At 42.5% G+C, this 19,889-nt stretch overlaps 1 protein-coding gene across 1 annotated transcript in view; it reads right to left on the bottom strand.

The window, feature by feature from the left end:
* nrxn1a (neurexin 1a) overlaps positions 1-19,889 on the bottom strand; it is a 2,049,839-nt gene that overhangs the window by 305,171 nt on the left and 1,724,779 nt on the right. The window lies entirely within an intron of this gene.

The raw sequence follows: 19,889 nt of genomic DNA, 5'->3' as shown, positions 1-19,889 counted from the left end.
TGAGGTTTCCAATGGTAAAAAACAAACAATAAAAAAATGTTAACATCATTTTTACCATGTCCCTCTTCATGTGACTGAGTCATGTTTATATTATTTGTAAAATCTTGTTTTTAATTTGAAAATTCTTCAGCTCCCTGAGGCAGCTCTGTGCTTTCAGGAAGCTTTCAGTGCACATTCCCCCGCGCCTGCACAAAATTCAGTGCTTGTGCTCCTCCCGCCCCCACCCCAGAAGCACTGAGGTTCTCACCATTAATTGGCCAGCCAGCGTAAAATCAGGGGGTCGGAGCCCGATCGCAGGCGGCGGTCCATTTTAAGGCCATTCCCAGGCCTGCCCACTGTGCCCTCCCAACGAAGGGAAAATCCTGCCCCTGGGATCACATCCATATGAGTTAAGATATGTGAAGGCAACTGATCAAACTATTATTATTAATACTTGTATATACAGAAGTTTGCATTGCATAACATGCCAAGTTGGGCTAGCTCCAGCTCATAATAAGGACTGTTTGACATTACTATGGCCTTCAAGTTAAGCATGCCGACAGTATGTGCGGTACTATATCTACATGCACAGTGAAGCTTAAACTACTTTGCAACATTGAGTGCAATTCAGAACGTTTTTAGATTTTTTGAACCATTTCAAGTGAAAGAATTCTTTTTGCCTTGGACTCCTAGTGAAATCTGCCCATTTATTACTTTGAATGGCTGCCACATACACATGGGGTGGAACTTTTCACTCCCGCCAGCAGTGAGAATCGTGGCAGGCAGGGGCACTTAATTTGGCGGGAGACAAAAAATTCTGTTTCCTGACGACAGGATAAACTGTTGGAATTTTGTTCTCCCAACTTTCAAGGTAGGTTAAAGGCAAACAATGCTGGCAACTCCATTTGCATGCTTTGGCATCTGAAGCATGCTCATTAAAAGACCACCTCGCTGAATTCAGCTCCCCCTCCAAATTGAGTCCCCACCAGCGAGAATTTAGAACATTCAGTTTTATGGTTGTGTATAAGTGATGTGCACCCGGCGAGCTTTACTTAATCCATGATTTTCAGGTCTGTGAATGTTTCTTTTTCCTTCTTGAGGACCTCGCATAACTTCACTTATATTGAGTGCCGTTAGCAAACACTGAACCCAGTCTGGACAAGGGAGGCAGGCGAAGGCTGGAAGTGAGGGACTAGGGAGGGTGGACTGAAGGTTGGACAAGGGAGGCAGGCTTATAGGGGAAGGGCTGGGAGAGTGCCCAGGGAAGTGGGGGAGCGGCACAGTGGGGCAATGGCAAGGGAAGGGTGGCAAAAGTGTCCCAGGATGGGTAGGTGGGGGGGGTGGGGCAGTGAGAGTGTTCGGAGAAGCATGGGCGAGGGGGAGGAAATGTCTTAATGGGTGGGATCAGTGGTGTCGATGGTGAGGTCCTGGGAGAAGAATTTTAGTTTCTGCTAATAGGAGGGAGCAAAGACAGTCAAAGGCGGGAGTGGGATCTGGTATGGTGGCAGGTCCAGGGTGAGAGTCTGGTAGGTGAAGGTCTCATTGGATTGATCAAGAAGGGGGACAAGACAGATGGCTCAGATAACAAGAGGGGGCAAGGTCAGGGTGGGCATGGAGACGGTCACAGGTGTTGACTCTGAGGGAAGGGAAGGCATGTGCAGGTAGATCAAAATAGGGTCCAGGCTAACGTGGGAAGTTTCAAGAATGACAAAGGGAGAGGCATGGTGATATTGAGGAATCTACGATGATGAGAGAGAGGTTGGTGGGTGACAGGGCAGGGTAGAAGATGGTAGAACGAGTTTGAAAGGTGACGCACAATATTTTCCCAAACTGACCTTGACCACGCAGTTAGTCAGTCAGTGAGATCCCTCAAAGTGGGAGGTGGATCTTTTTATAAGTTCAAGAGGCTGGCTAACATGGACCACTGCAACAGCTTACATTGGTCCAACCATGGGTGTCTCACTGGCGGTGCTCTTATCTAGAGATGAGCGAAAGGCTATAGTGGAGCTGCCCTTGTTTGTCCCGGAATGTGGCTTCGCATATCTGCTAGCTTCTGCAGCATGAGCTACAGCTGCAAGGACTGTGGAGGAGTGGTGCAGAGCTTCTAGCCTGCAATGAGTGAATGTCTGTCCGGATGGCCTTTAAATATGGTGCCAGGACCTTCGATTGCAACGGGATTCGCTGAGCTCCTGACTGATGCATAATTAATGAGCTAAAAAGTGGAAGGTCACGCATGTTCACCCACCTCACTGCCGAGTGGGAATTACACTGACTTTCCCATGCCCACCTCCACTCCCCCCACCACCAGACTTATTTTCCAGAATGGAAAGTTCTGCCCATAGAAATATAATGAATTACAACACAAAAACAGGCATGTTGAAACAATCAGTCTGTGTCAGTGTTTACTTTTCTCCCAATCCCCAAACACGAGCACCTTCACCAGCATGACACTACTTTGTATCTTCCCCAAGCCAGTGCAACCCCAAAGGTAATCCTGCATAACAATTTTTTGGAAAGTATTCACTCCAAATATCTTACCTGTGAAAGTAGCAGAGATCAGAACAGGATGAAATCTTTTCCAAAATTGCAAAGTACTAGAAGAAAGTACTAGACAAACTACTGAAAAAATAGCTCTCAGAACTGGAGATACAAGTGGTTCTGCAAAGCTAATGCTGCTGTTATAAAGATAGAGTGTCTCAAAACTGGCAACTTCAGGACGGAGTCCATGCCGGATTTCAGATTTTGCCAGCTTTTGGAGAAAACAATCACAACCTTAATTAGTAGGAGACACATGAAATCAACTAAGTTTCTTATTATTAAAGTTTGATAAAAAAAATACATTATAGTGAAGAAATAAAATTTGAAAAAAAATAATAAGGTAAGAAAAGCTTGACTCACAGGTTGTGTTGGATTCAAAGTATGGATTGGGTGTATAAGGCCAATGCAGGTTGTGTAGGGTAAAGGGCTGCTTGGACCACTCGGAGCTTGGGCAAAACCAAAAAGTAATCTAATGCACCACAGCACCAACACAGCACCCAGCCGAATTATCCCAGTAAGTTATTTCACTCATTTAATAACAATTAAAATCAATCCATAGCACTTATGAAAATGTCTGGTTTTCGGACAACTCCAATTTTTGGATAGCCAAATTTGTGACACTCTGCCTGTATTGTAATTTTGGTGTCCCTCTGACCATTTATGGGAACAACTATGCCTTTCTCACCTCTTAGTGATACAACATGAAAGTAGCTTCCTGCGCACATTATTAGGAAAATAAGATCACAGTGGAAAAGTGGCAGCACTACCCACAACCACAAGTAAGGTGCTATTCTACCTGCAGAGTAGGAAAACACACATTGTTTCAAACCTAGATGTCCAGTATTTCTGTTCTTGTCCTCCAAACGTCTCAAAAATCTTTGACAGTTCGTTAAACTTAGCAGATTTTCTATGCACTTGTTCAATCCATTGTGTCACACAGCCTAAAACCAATTACTCAACTGGACTGAACATATTATGTTGTTTAAGGGCACATTAATTGCTACAGTATTGTGACATGGAATAGCCCTGCATCTCAATGACAGACTATCTCGCAACCACTCCCTCAGTGTATTTGACAAAAATATAAACGCCTATGGATAAACTTGCTAAATACAAATCTTTTCTATAGGACAATTGGCACAAAACTTACAGCGACTTAATATGAAGGTTTTCAAACATCTGGAGACTTGGTTCGAAAGAGTTTTGCACAAATACAAACAGTTTTTATATGTGAGCCTATGTATGCCCAGTTTCCTTCTGAAATGGCCAGAAATTGCTGAATATTTTCTTTCCAGTTTGACAGGTAATGTTCTGATTAGATTAATTTCAGAAATCTGTGGACTCATCAGAGAAAATTCAATACAAATGCTCTACAGTTAAATCACAATTCCCAAAATGGAGTTCTTCAACTGTCAATGGTTTCATTATCATTTCCACAGCTGCCAACCTTTTCTGTTCTGCAAGGTCATATACTTATTAGGTGGATGAATCTTGTTACAAACGTAAACAGGTACCATATATAGTGTATATTTGAGTACGGTACGGAATGCATCACAAAATGTTAATACACCAAAAAATGCAGATGATAGCATAAACTGTATGAACAAGGTTTGGACATTTATCATCGTCGTCTGTGCCCTAAAGTAGGCTATGCCCTTGAAACATGCACCAGCATGTGTATTGATAAAGTTTTATTCTGATGTTTTTGATTTTTTCCAGATGTGTTGGCCGTGTTAGAAAACAATCATGGGTTTTGCAACTGCAGCCAACATTATATTATCACAGGAGTGATTTATAAGTGGCACAATAATATCTTGTCGAACACCCTGGCCGAGAGTTTCACTTTTGGCGCAAATCAGCAATTCTGACAGAGTGCCAAAAAAGTGTCCATTTTGAAAAATGTTTAATTTTGTTGAATTTCCATTCAAACATATTTGTACATCCCCAAGCACAAAATCTGTCATGAACGAGTGCAAGCAGACAGTGTTTCAAAATGCATTTTTTTTAAAAAAGTAATCTGCTTTAAAAAATAATTTTTGATATATTTTAGAGTGAGACCTTTCTGACCTCAGATTGACTGCATGAGACCCAACAGCTTACTATGTATTTTCCTTATGCTGCAGCTTGATTAATGCAACTGAAAATGGGTTTATCACAAAAAATAAGCTGGGAGGGGGGATGTTGGGAGGCTAGGGTTAGAACTGGACAGTGAGGCAGCAAGTGGACAGCTGAAGCTGGAAGCAGGTCTGGTTTTAGACAGTGATGAGGGGATTTGAGCTCAAATTTGGACTGAGAACCTGCAGTCAGTTAGCCTGAAATTACGTTGCATTAATAAACATCCTGATTATTTGAGCCAATCCTGGTTGAATAATGCCCATCCCTTTGCCACAGACTAATTGAGGAGAGTGGGCAATCCTTTGCTGTGGCTGGGAAAGCAGGCTGAAGCCAGGAAAGCCAGAGACAATTCAGAATCAATGTATAATGTGGGAGAGGCAATTGTACATTGAGACTTCATGCTGGTAATATCTAGGATGGGCAAGGAAAATGGTCCAAAATTAGGCAAGAAGTGATTCTGGAGGTTTGATCTGTGAGAGACTACAAAGTGAGATGGAAGGGACTGATTCACAGTAATTATGAAACAGATAATCCTAACCATTATGGGGCTCCCACAGACCAACTAAATGGTGCATTATTAATTCCTTCAGACCAAATCAGAATACTTGGATGTCCTGAATGTAGCATTAAAATAAAATTGATAGATTTGAAGAAAAATGTCCAACTTCATATTCATAAATGCAGATCCATTTAAATATTTCAAAAGAAAAATGAATATTTACAAATGTTTAGCTTAAATTTAATTCCGTAATTAATGAAATACAAATGAGCTATTTCAATTTATCCAAGGCAGTTTGTGATGCTGTTTCTCTTAAACAATTACTTTTTCCAATATGATGATAGGCACTTAATATTACTATGCATACGTTAGGTGAATGCAACGACAGCAAGAGAGCAAAATAACAGTGGGTGAAGACAGAGAGCTGGAACTCAAAAGGCACAAAATAGAGACATCTTAAAAAAAGCAGCTTTCACCTAATCTCCTTCTGTGTAAACAACAACTGTTCTGAGATTGTCTACCGCTTCAAGTGCATGAATGAACATCCACAGCAAATTGTATTCCTTTAACTGGCACTGAGCATTATCAAACTGCCAAGAAACACAGCTGAATCTTACCTATGTCAGACGGGCTGCACAGCAGCGGGCAGGTACAGAGCTGATCGCCATCAGCCATTTTACATGGGCGGGCCAATTAAGGTCCGCCCAGCGTAACATGCAGCCGATAGTGTACCTGTGCGGGCGGGGGGAGGAGGGAGAGTCAGGGCCTGTGCTCTTTCGCACATGCATGGAGCTGCCTCAGGGAGATTAAGTTGATAACGAAACCTTTCAATAAATGAACTAAAAAATTATTTATTGTCACATGAGCTGTTTGTGCATTTAGCAAAATGTATTTAATTATTTTACTAAGCCTTTAGGAAACCTCATCCCGCCCGTGTATGAGGTTTCCTGAAAAAGGCAAAGGGCGCTTGGGCTCTTCACTGCCTGCCAACCTTAAGGCTGGACAGACAGCGCTGTTAACAACATCAATTACTTTTTTAATGGCCTTAATAGGCCTTTGACAGTTTGGCAGGGGCACATCCACCTCCAGCTTGTGCCTGCCGAACGCAATATTGAAATGATGCACGATGACATCAGGACGCACGCTCAATGCCATCTCGCATCATTTTACGCGTCAGCATGTCGGGCCCGCCCCTCCGCATGCTGACAGCAATGTTCTGGCCCAGATGGGTGGATTCTTGCTATTTTTAGCCACGTTAATCAGATGTTTGACATATATTGCACTCTAGTCACACTTTTACGACACTAAGGTTGCGAGTAGGAAAACCATCTTATTTCTCTTGTTGTTGATGTACTAATTAAATTCTTGAACTGCACGACTCAATCCTTCAGCAGCCTCCTTTCTGTTAATGAGAATTATTTTTTAAAGCATGCTTCCTGTGGCGCCAGGAAAAGCAAGGGTGCTCCCGTGACTCCACAAGCATTGTGATAGTCTTCCTCTCAAAGCCCATTCCAACAATCCAGCTGGATGGCTGCTGGAAAAATTGTTTTCTTTCCCCATTAGGCAAGCTGGCTGTGCAGGTACAATCAATGCCGGCAGATTTCCCCAATTATTCAGGAGAGGTAAAATGCCACACACGTTTATTGATTAGCGCCAATTCCATGTCTTATCCATTATTGCGGCCTGAGTGCCAATGTATTCTTTCATTTGTTTCATGCTGAATATCAATACATGACACGATCCAATGGATGGATTGGCAATGGGTCATTGAGCTGTTGAAGAACTGTTTTGCGCAAAGATTAGGTCCAGGGAGGACGGGTAGTCCTGGTGATGGGAAGCTGAACCTTCACAATATAAGGGCATCCCAGGCACTAACGTAAGCAATTAGTCTGTCAACAGGTGCCCCATATTCCCCCTACTCTTGCTGCTGCTCCTCCTCCTCCTCGATGTTCTCACCTGAAGATGAGCAATGAGCCCCTTATTCCTCTCCCACTTGAAATTTCCTCCACTGCACAATATCATGAAGGTCACAGCACATCACTAACATTTGGACATCCTAACTGGTGAGTACTGGGGGCACCTCCAAATGTACTGAGGCACAGGAAGCACATCTTCAATGTTCTGATGGCTTGCTCAATGACACAACCAGTGCTCATTTGGCTCTTGTTGTAGTACTACCACACTGCATTAATGGGGTTCCTTGCAAGTGTCATGAGCCAAATTTGAAGTGTTACATAAAATCAAAGAATCTTAGCACGGTACAACACAGAAGGTGGCCATTCAGCTCATTAAGCCTATGCTGTTCTTTGGTAAAGAGATACAATTAATCTCAATTCCCTGCTCTTTTCCCATAGCTCTGCAAATTTTCTTCCTCCCTTTGATGAATTTAAAGTGCTAACAAAAGGGAAAGTTTGAGAAAGGTGTGAAGAGCAGCATTTAAACTCCTTTATCTTATATTTCTTTTGCCAATATTTCAGGGTGTCACCCAGCTCATGCAATCTAAAATGTACCATCATGACAGCTGTCAGAGAATCGGCACAGACTGGCATGAACCTCTACTCATGGTTGCACACCAGTTGCACATTAATGGACAAATATCCCTGTAGTTTATAAAAACTCCTAATTGCAATGACAGTGTTCAGATTGACACACGTATGCAGTTAATGGCACCCTGTACCTGTGGGGAAGCTAGCCAGAGTGGTGTATTTAAGTGCCAGTTCATTCTAGATATTGTCATCACAGGGAAAATTTACATAATTGTTGACTCTGCCAAACAATCCATCAATGACCTCCCTTGTGCATTTATTGCAGCTGACTGGAAGATTCTGGATATGATGTCTGCCCTTGAAGGCTCCAGAGCTGAATAAGATGAGACTGGTGGTCACTTTTTCTGCCACAGGGAATGCACGGTCACCAGGTCCAACAGTCAGCAGGGGTTCCTGTAGGAGATTGCCAATCTGCACCACCATCCTATATGGCAACAACAGCCTGCAGACTCTCTGCTCTTCAGTAAGGCCAAGGAAGCTGAACCTCTTTCTGTAAATGCTGTGATTTGGATAGTGCCACATGTGACCTCGGTCCTTCACCTGTGCACCCCAGTCATGTGCACCCCTCTCCTGTATAAGTGTTGATCTCACCATAGCAGGCAGTGAATGGTGGTGGTCTTCCTCTTCTGATGTGCTGCCAAACAAATCCAAGGTGCCTCCCATCCTGATCTTAACTATTTGAAACCTTCAAAGGTTGAAAAAGAGTTGTATCCAGATAAGAACATTCTGCTAACCATATGTCAAAGGGAAATGAGACACCCGCTGCAATAAGTGAACTTCACTTCAGAAAAAACCAGGCCCGTGGCTCAGATGCACCTCCATTTCCCTGGTCAGCTTCTCCAGCCCTGGGAAACCCGTCCAGCTCAAGAAAAATTTGGAGCCAAATTAAGCACAATTTTAAAAGAGCTCTACATTCTTCTAACTGTGGCAATAAGTACCCTCCTGTACCCAGTTATTAAATCTCCAACTTTACCATGTAGGTATTTCACCAGCATCCAAACATGCCTCTGTCAAACCCGGAGGTGTTGTGTAGGAGCTGAATTGATTGTCCATTTCTCTAAATATCACAAATTTTCACCCCCATCCGCTCTCAACCCGCCTATTCTTAGGGATTAAAACTCCCCCTGTGAGCAGTTCAAAGAGTTTTTTTTTTTACTGGCTATGATATGACTAAGCCAGTACACATAAAACACCAACTTCCATTTATATAACACCTTTAAATTGAGAATTCTCCCAAGGCACTTCCCAGGAGCATAAACAAACCAAATTGCAAAAATAAAAATGTTTCCAAAGGGGAGGAAGTTTTAAAAGATTCCAAAGTTTCAAATAGCAACAGGGAAGATTAGCTGTCCAAAAGGCTCTTTTCTAACATTAACGATATTATCTGAAACCTGAGGCTGATGAGCTCAAGTCCACATTTCAGTTAAATATGCATACGGTGAATGACGTTTTTCCTGAGCAAGGAACAAAATAACCAAGCAGCAAAATTTGGTCTGTCCATTTGCACCATTGGTGTTCAATTGGGCTGTGCAGGACTCCATTCACCATAATGCCATCTCATGCAAACAGAACAATTCCACTAACCCCTTGCAGTCGTATAGCCTATGAGTGAGAGCGTACTGCCCCTAAAAACTTCTAAATTTTAGCAAACTGTCACACTTATGAAAACTAGGCATTTTAAAAAATATCATCTACAAGGATGCATTCAATCTCAGGCAGCAGTTTGGGATTTAGACATGATTCAGCTTAGCCTGTTGAAAACTAGTTCTGTTTTTATCATTCATTCATGGGATGTGGGCTTTGTTGGCTAGGCCAGCATTTATTGCCCATCGTTAATTACCCTTGAGAAGGTGGTGGTGAGCTTCCTTCTTGAACCGCTGCAGTCTATGTGGTGTAGGAACACCCACAGTGCTGATGGTGAGTGGGTTGGAGGGGAACTTCCAGGTGATGGTGTTTCTGTGTGTCTGCTGCCCTTGTCCTTCTAGATGGTAGTGGTCATGGGTTTGGAATGTGATTTCTAAGGAGCCTTGGTGAATTCCTGCAGTGCATCTTGTAGATGGTATACGTTGCTGCTACTGTGCATTGGTGGTGGAGAGAATGAATGTTTGAGGATGTGGTGCCAATCAAGCGGACTGCTTTGTCCTGGGTGGTGTCAAGCTTCTGGAGTGTTGTGGGAGCTGCGCTCATCCAGGCAAGTGGGGAGTAATCCATCACACTCCTGACTTGTGCCTTGTAGATGGTGGACAGGCTTTGGGGAGTCAGGAGGTGAGTTACTCGTCGCAGGATTCCTAGCCTCTGTGCTCTTGTGGCCACTGTGTTTACATGGCTAGTCCAATCCAGTTTCTGGTCAATGGTAACCCCTAGAATGTTGATAGTGGAGGATTCAGTGAAGGTAGTGCCAGTGAACACCAAGGGGCAATGGTTAGATTTCCTGTTGTTCAAGATGTTAATTGCCTGGCACTTGTGTGGGGTGAATGTTACTTGCCATTTGCCAGCCCAAATCTAGATATTGTCCAGCTCTTGCTGCATTTGGACATAGGCTGCTTCAGTATCTGAGGAATCATGAATGGTGCTCAATATTGTGCAATCATCAGCGAATATCCCCACTTCTGACCTTATGATGGAAGGGAGGTCATTGATGAAGCAGCTGAAGATGGTTGGGCCGAGGACACTACCCTGAGGAACTCCTGCAGTGATGTCCTGGAGCTGAGATGACTGACCTCCAACAAACACATCCCCATCTTCCTTTGTGCTAGGTATGACTCCAAACAGTGGAGAGTTTCCCCTGATTCTCATGATTCCAATTTTGCTAGGGCTGCTTGATGCCACACTCAGTCAAATGTATCCTTGATGTCGAGGGCAGTCACTCTCACCTCGCATCAGGAGTTCAGCTCTTTTGTACGTGAACCAAGGTCAGGAGCTGAGTGGTCCTGGTGGAACCCAAACTGTCAGTGAGCGCGTTATTGCTAAGAAAGTGCCACTTGATAGCATTGTTGATGACCCCTTCCATTACTTCACTAATGATTAAGAGTAGACTGATGGGGCAGTAACTGACCAGGTTGGATTTGTCCTGCTTTTTGTGTACAGGACATACCCGGGCAATTTTCCACATAGCCGGGTAGATGCCAGTGTTGTAGCCGTACTGGAACAGCTTGGCTAGGTAGGGGCACAACAAGTTCTGGAGCACAAGTCTTCATCGCTATCGCTGGAATATTGTCAGGGCCCACAGCCTTTGCACTATCCAGTGCCTTCAGCTGTTTCTTGATATCACATGGAGTGAATTGAATTGACTGAACATTAGCATTTGTGATGCTGGGGACCTCTGGAGGAGGCCAAGGTGTATCATCCACTTGGCACTTCTGGCTGAAGATTGTAGCAGATGCTTTAGCCTTATCTTTTCCACTAATATGCTGGGCTCCTCCATCATTGCGGTTGGGGATATTTGTGGGGCCTCCTCCTCCAGCAAGTTGTTTAATTGTTCACCACCATTCACGACTGGATGTGGCAGGACTGCAGAGCTTAGATCTGATCCATTGGTTGTGGGATTGCTTAGCTCTATCACTTGCTGCTTGCCTTGCAAGTAATCCTGCCTTATAGCTTCACCAGGTTGACATCTCATTTTTAGGTATGCCTGGTGCTGCTCCTGGCATGCCCCCCTGCACTCTTCATTGAACCAGGGTTGATCACCTGGCTTGAAGGTAATGGTAGAGTGGGGGTTATGCCGGGCCATGAGGCTAAATCCTCCAAGGAGGATTTTCCAGCATTTTCCATTGTCATTTCCGGTGCCTAGGTCGATGCCAGATGGCCCGTCAGGTTTCATTCCTCTTTTGAGACCTTGTAGTGCTTTGGTACAACTGGGTGCTAGGCCATTTCAGAGGGCATTTAAGAGTCAACCACATTGCTGTGGGTCTGGAGTCACATGTAGTCAGATTTCCTTCCCTAAAGGACATTAGTGAACCAGATGGGTTTTTTACAACAATCAACAACGGTTTCATGCACATCATTAGACTTTTTAATTCTAGTTTTTTATTGAGTTCAAATTCCACCATCTGCCATGGCGGGAACCCAAGTCCTCAGAGTATTACCCTGGATCTCTGGATTACTAGTTCAGCGCTAATACCACTACCTCCCAATCATCACCTCCCCCTATTTCTAACAGCTTGCAAATTCCTATGAGTCTCATGATTCTTTGCACTCACATCAGGGTGTGCCTCTATTGTTAAGATGATATGGTTGGCTGTGAGTTGCATAGCAACACAAGCTTAAGCAGAGTACACATCACACAATTGAAACAGCCAGAGAAACTGTTAGCAATTTAAAACATTAAAAGAATAAAGCCGGCAAGTTACAAACTAAATAATTTAGTACGATTAGAACCTGATGTATGAGGGCATTACAGCCAGACGACCATTACTGATTGTATGGTCAATCTTGCAGAATCTATATTTGGAAGAATTTCTGATTACCTTGATGCACCTGATCATGTTTGGTTCATGTAATTTATAGGTTTCATCAACAAAATCCATCAATCATTTTGCAATCACCAGGTTGCAGTATATTCAAAAGTAACTGACTATAAAAAGCACAGCTTTACAACCTGCACAAAAATATCAGAATTTGCTACAATTTCCAGATGAAGTAGGTCAATAACTGAACTTTCATAAGCCTCCAACTGCACAAAGATCACTACCTCATACCAATAATATGATATTCAACTTAGACCATGAAGGTCTCAGCTGTTGAAAAAAATTGAATGTTTAAGTTTCTTTTTCAATTCAGACATAACAAAGCCTTTAAGAAAGTCAACTTAGTTATATTAGTTTCCTAACAATTCAAAGATAACAGGCCCTTTACATTGCTGCAGAGTTCACCACATTAAATAACATAAGATTCATGGATAAAATTGTTAAGTTGATTATCTAATTTATTAAGCATTTCTCAATTTATAACCTTTCTAATATCATTTCTTGCACAAATTCAATACTGTGAGGACTACATTAGTAACACTTTACAAGTGAAAAATCATCTTTAGCAGGGAACATCGTCCTGCCAGTACAAATATGGCATGACCCACAGGGATGAAGGTTGATGGAATTGACTGAGCCAGTAATACAGCAAATTTATAACTGATACTTCAAATGTACTTCAATATGAACTTGCATAACATTTATTTCCATTAATTAAACAAGTAGTAGGACCTGAAGAAATTTAAATTTAGAGGAGAAATAACGTTTCATTAATAAATTAAATGCATTAGTTAATTTCAGACTTAGTTGAGAATAGCTGATTTATAAAAAGGTATTAACTGTGCTGAGGAGTTTAGCTACATTGTTAACCCTTGACAACAGTCATTGGTATAGAAATTTGCTTGCATTGCCAGCATGAACTGGGCATGGGGAATGATCCCAACACCTGAAAGCGTAGGCCCAAAATTCACCCCACATTGGGTTTGGGACTCTTTTAACTGAGATAAGCGATCTGCAGACAGCTGCTGGTCATCACCGGCAGCTCGCCAGCAAAGTGGCTTTAAGTTTCAGACTGCTGTGGGGATGGCAAGTAGAAGAGGAAGGGCAAATGGGACAGCTGGAAAGAAGGCATTTGGTCAATGGAACAGCGACCTGCAACCTGCAAACTTAAAGTGGCATGACAACCCCATTTTTCACAGGAGTCTGATACAGGTGTAAGTAAGTCCCTTCTTTGTAAATGCAAAGTGCCTAATGCCTATTTCAGGTATGGGCCTTGATTGGCACGTGTTTAGCCAATACCAATATGGTGGGAATGCGCTTCCACACATAATGAGCATGTGCCATAATTGAGTCTTCAGGACCCAGTTTGGCTTCAGTAAATGGGCACAGTATCATCAAATTCTGAGAGCACTATTTGTCAGTCTAACATGTAAACTTCCTGTTTGTTATGCAGAGTAGGGTTGAAGATGGCATAGCTTTTGTCACCAAACAGAATGAAAACAGTATGGATGTCTAGCAAAAAGGAGCATAGAACATATTCAATAACCTGATCCTTATGAATCCAGGCTGTGTGAAAGTATTGATGTGTATAAAGGTTAAAATATTAACAAAATAACTGATAGATTTGATTGCAGCAGCAAAGCAAACTAAGTATCTGAATAAATAATGGGAAGAATTTTCCAGTCGGCGAGCTAGGGCGGGGCCCGCTTGTCGACGTATAAACTGATGTGTGGTGACGTTGGGTGTGCGTCCAGACGTCACCGCGCGTCATTTAGATTTTCAGTTCGGTGGGCGCGCAGCCGAGCCGGCTGTGCACCCGCCAAACTGTCAAAGGCCAATTAACGCCATTAAGAAAGTAATTAAAATGGTTACGAATGCTGCCCATCCAACCTTAAGGTTGTGGGCAGGCGAAGAGCCCAGGCGGCCTTCACATTTTTCATGAAACCTCATCCATGGACGGGATGAGGTTTCATGAAGGGTTTACTAATTAAATGAAAAATTTTGATAAAATTCATTGACATGTCCCAGCTCATGTGACAGTGTCACATGAGGGAACGTCTTAAAATATTTTCTTTTCTTTATTTAAATGTTTAAAACATAAACTAATCTCCGAGGCATGCGCGCAAAAGAGCGCAAGCCCCGACTCAGGGAATTTCCCCCCCCCTCATCGCCTGCACAGGGAGCACTCAGCACTTCTGGGCACATGTCACGCTGGGCGGGCCTTAATTGGCCCGACCACGTAAAATGGCGGCACGGACCCGATTGTGGGCGGCAATCGGATTTGCGTCCGCCCCCACACAACCCCCCGACAGGGGGAAATTTCTGTCCAATGTTCTTAACAATTACAGAAATCTTAAAGCGAAGGGGAAGAGCGGATATACCTTAACTGTGATGTGTTACTAACATCGTAAATAGAGCAAAAAGCTTTGTTACATTAGCTATTTGTAGAAAAAGCTACCATACAAAATATTCCCTCCATGTTTATAATGACAAGAATGCAAGTATAGAAATTATTGTTGTCAACACTGGCAGATGACCACTTCCGCCCAATTTTTCAAGGCTCCAGGAATGCTGTTGAGCTTTTCTCAGAGTCAATGCTCATCACTAAATCAGGCGTGCAGACTCATGCATCCAATCTGCAGTTTGTCATCATTTCACAGCACAGAAAAATACTGACTTTTTGGGGGCTGCGCTAATAATCAGTGCAAGGCTCATTGAACTTTCCTAACATTTAATTTTATCTTGTCATCTTCTTGCTGACAGTGTTATTCACTCACTTAAAATAAGCAAAGCATGGGTCGATTATCTGTCCATGAACAGCAAGCTTCTTTAAGCTATCAATTTTTAATTATAAGTTGGATAGCTAGTCATTTTTGCTTTTAGTATTTTGCTATGTTTGCATTTTTATTAGTGCATTAATTTTCTTGGTGTTTAGGCCTAATTTTATGCACTGTGAAACTTCTATTGCCATCATTTTTTTTCCAGCCATCTTGGTACAAGCTGCTACTTTGCTTGCAGCAACCAATGTCACCAGTATGGGAATTCCTTTGCTGATTCCAGTGACGCTCAGGCTTGAAGAAGGAACAGCTGTTCTTGAGGGAAGTAAAAAGGCAGGTGTGACAGCACCTTATGCATTATTTCTGATCCTGTCCTTAGCCGTGTACCTGTGTTCACTGGCACACATCATTCTTCCTGAGTTTACATCAGAGCAGGCCTAGCTTCTGTACCTTTGCTTCACAAAGAAGTCTACAGCTGTGCTAACTCCTGAAGGTTCATCTGCATAATTGTATCAAAAATATGGTTCTTTGCAGTAATGGAAAGGTCATAGCATGATCACATACACGACTGATCCTTCCAAGCCATTCAAAGCAACATATGCCAACTTGTTCAGTTGTCCAACCACAGTTCCATGAGACAAGTAACAAAGACCTGCTTTATAAGGAGCAATATGTGGTTCACTTCTCCTGAAAAGGAGAAATCACCTAAACAGAGCTCAGAACTTTTCTCATGCAGCAGGGTTCACAAGGATGTGGAGCATCATAACTTTACAAGTTCCAATAACCAGAGGAAATACTCCCATCTGGTGTCTTTTGATAGCTATGATTGGATTTTCAAACATCAGCTGGGGTCAGGACCCAGTGAGGGCGCGATTTAAAAAAACAGTGCTGGAGGTCACTTCTGGGGCAGTCTTCAACTTTGAAAGTGCTAGTGGAGGTGGAGAGGGAACAGGGAACTAGCTTGCCTCCAACTAATTGTCCATTACTCTCCTTAAGAAGCTTGTTAGTGCGCTGGGGAGGTCAGCACTGTAATTTTAATGGTAATTTCGGTAAGCTGAACAGTCTGGTGCACATTAGTGCACAGCTGTCCAGCTCACTGCAGGGTGACAGAAAATGATTTTTTTAATGCTTAAAATCATCAGGCCCTGGGATGTCCTGCATCAGAACATGGACCACAATCTTACTCTCCCCCACCAGTGGGTTTTTAATTGGGGGGGGGTGGTGGGGGAGAGCATGAAATTGAAGGGACTGGATTCCCCCAGGTTCCCGCCCACCCCAAACACACAGCAATTTTACGTTGGGCCGGGCAAGGCCTTGAATGAGAAGCCCACCCTTGCTCTAATGGAAGCCCTTAAGTGGCCAATCCCACTTATAGGCCGTTTCCCACCCAGCCTCAATTTTTAGGCTGGCAGTAGGATGGAAGTTGAGTGCGGAAGCCCTAAGATCAACAGAGTTAGATCCTAGGCAGGAAGCAAGGGGGGGGCTTGTCTCCATCAGAAGCCTCCTTGTGAAGTTGGGTGCGTCCCCCCCCGATTTATGGTCCAGTGGCCTTGGTCTTCCCTCCATGGCCTCTCTGCTGAGACCTCAATTGACCCCTTTGTGCCTCCCCCCCCTCCCCAGGCCTTCCCTACCCTCCTCACTCTGGGACCCTTTAAACTATTACTTGGCCCTCCAGTGCCCAGACTTAGTTCCACGCATCCTCCTGCATTTCCTTTCCTCACCAGTCCACTGCAGCACTATTGCTGCAGGGACTGGAGGACTGCCGGCCAATTATATTGACTGGCAGCACTCTAAGGCAGGACTCCTGAGTGAGAGGTAGAAGTCCTGCCAACAGTATCTTAACACTCATTCGAGCATGAAATGGCTACGGGGCACACTTTGTCTGGCAGGAAGTGAGACCTTCTATCTGAAACATTCAGGCCATGCGCAGTACCTCAGTTTTGCCTGGTTGATTTCTGTTTCATTCCTTCATCCCCCCTGGCCCTCTGACAAGCTGCCTGCTCTCTTCAGCAAGGCAGCAGCAGGCCCTAATATAGTTGTAATCTGCCTTTGCTATTGGTGCAAAGCAGGAAGCTCCTGCCTTCTTAAAGCACTTAGCACCATTATTGGGTACAGAGGGCATTTACATTTAAAAATGAGCAATGCAGCTGAGGCGTGGGGTCAAGACCCAGAAATCACCTGGGTGTCAGGTTCCTGATGTTAGTATCTAATAGGTTCTATTGATGGATGTTAAGTACCGAGTAGTTTAAGGTAATAAGGTGAACAGGTGTTAGATATTGATTAGTTATGTATGTAAAGAAGAGTCAGCCAGCACTGGGAGAGAATTGTCTCAGAGTGGAGAAGTAAACTCTGTGCTGAGCCGTAAACAGTCTCTACTAAAGCATCCAAGTCTCAGTGTCTTCTTCACAACCAGGCTTGGGCATTTTCTCTGATATCTGACCTCACTTTGAGAATCTGGTCCTTATCTCTAAATTAAAGACAATGATGTTGTCATTGTGTACAACGATGTAATTGGCAGCAGAATTATATAACTGTTATTAATTTATAAACATTATTAATTTAATTTTATTTAAACTGAGATTAATACCTACAATTATATTACAAATCTTACATCTGTAGACTTTTCTTATCTCCTTTTTCCATTATAATATTTTAGATGGGATCTTTATGGGTTTGTTCTAGATTTACCTAGTATAGTAAATATCAGAAAGTTGCCTGGAAAGGTTGTAACTCAATTTTCTGCCATTAATAAATTTCCCCTCCAATAATAAAAGTGTACCCTGAGACCTATCCAATATTTTTTTCTATATTCTCTGTGCTTGGTGATCCAGTGCATCTGGCCACATGTCCAAGAATCTCCTCCTCCTCTCCTTAGAGTAGAACTGCATATGTAAAATTGTCATAATACAATTATACATTCCTTGCAGCAACACTGTGTTATAAGGATGTGTTTTTTTTAAAGATACAGTTTCAATTTTTTATTTTACTAGCTGGATGGCTGGATTAAAAAAAAACTGGAACCCTCTAAAGACAATGGAAATTGCCCAAGCTGCTACAATACGCAGTCGTATTCCACCAAGTGGGATGAAAGAAAAAACAGGCACTCAATGCCCAGGGGAGCGTGAAAGACCCCATCTCCTGTTGGCTTCACAATATCCTGTATTTCCCATCTCCCTTTTCCACTATATTTTAGGTAGGACCTTCCCAATTGTTTCTGAGATGAAACATTAAAATGCAATTACCTGTTCTGAAACAATAATTGCAGCAGGCATGGACTATTAGAATTTCTCTAGAACATACAGCTAGCAGAGTACCTTAAGGGATTGCTTACGAAGCTGGAGAGAGAGATCAAAAGACAATGCTGTACTGAAACAGGCAGCTGAAGCTTTGTGCCCTCTCTGTCCCTCTCTTGAAGTAGTGTGCTCAGATTTGCAAAGTAACCATCCTGAGAATAAAAATCTATCGCAAACCAAGATCTTTTGGGAATAAAATGTGGACAGTATGACATGAGCTGGGACATATTTATGAATTTTAATAAAAATTTTAACTTAATTCATAAACCCTTCATGAAACCTCAACCCGCCTGTGGATGAGGTTTCATGAGAAATGTGAAGATCACCTTGGCTCTTTGCCTGCCCGCCAACCTTAAGGTTTGACAGGTAGCCCTGACAAATACTATAATGAGGTAATTAATGGCCTTGACAGGCCTTTGACAGATCAGTGGACATGCAGCCGACTCCAGTACATGTCCATTGAATTGAAGATCAGAATGATGCGCGGTGACGTCGGGACACACGCCTGATGTCACCGTGCATCATTTTCCATGTCGGCATGCAGGGCCCGCCCACACATACTGAACAGAAGCTTCTGGCCTAGTTTTTTTTTAATTCGAGAAATAGTTTCAATAAACTTATCTTGTTCTTTGTTTAACCTAAGAAAACCTGTCTGGCTAACTCTTTATAATCTGAAATTGTAAATAGTGGGACTCTCACAAAATTGGTAAAGCACACCCTTTGTAAATTCACAAAAGAAACCCTGTTAGAGTCAGACCTGGAGTAGGAGAATAGTATAATAAGAGAATAATAATAATCCTTATGTGTTCGTAACAACTGTAACACTATCACTTGTAGAAGGGTGCATTTACAGTATCAGATAGGGAATTCACAATATAAACGCAGATAGAGGAATTTCTAACAGATATGTAAAATCAAAGACAGAAGGTATGACTTTAATTTGGACACTGATTTACTCATTTTCCAGATAACCCAAGTTAATTCGAGATCTTGACTCCTAATGTACAATGCAGTGACAGGCTGATGTTTTAAAAGCAGCAAAGAAAAGTTACACTGCAGCAGCGTTATTGCTGGAGTGCAAATTTTCAATGGATGTCTCCATGGAGATGAAATTCATGGAACTAGCTGTTCCTGACTCCATCAAAAAAATGTGCGCTTGCAACTATATGACTGTGGCTGTTCTGGTCAGTCAGTAAGGATAGGTACAGATTAATTCTACGAAATCAACTCCAGATAAACAAATGCCTAATCCAGACAAACTCTTCCAAATCACAGTTCACTAATTCTGGAGGACTATATCAGATTTTAGTCCCTTCCATTGTACAGAATTCTTAATTCAATTGGAGTAATTAAATACAAACTGCTAATCAAATTTCCCTGAATTATCTGTTTTAACATTTACAAACCCTAAAAATATCTTTCTTTTAAAACAATTTGTCAGTTCTATTCAGTTTGAATTTCTACATTAATAGACAGCAACATCACTTGCTACATTTGATGTATGCAGAAACCACATTTTAAAACGGTCATCTTAAAACTAACATTTCTTGTCAAAGAGAGATAGTGGATGGATTGGAGCTCATCTTTAAAAATTCTATAAAGTCTGGAATGGTCTGTAAAGATTGAAAGTTAGCAAAAGGAACCCCACTATTTAAGTGAAGAGGGAGAGAGAAAAC

This window comes from Carcharodon carcharias, chromosome 2 (genome assembly GCF_017639515.1).
Source record: "Carcharodon carcharias isolate sCarCar2 chromosome 2, sCarCar2.pri, whole genome shotgun sequence".
NCBI classification, from domain to species: domain Eukaryota; kingdom Metazoa; phylum Chordata; class Chondrichthyes; order Lamniformes; family Lamnidae; genus Carcharodon; species Carcharodon carcharias.
This window is presented reverse-complemented; position numbering and strand designations above follow the sequence as displayed.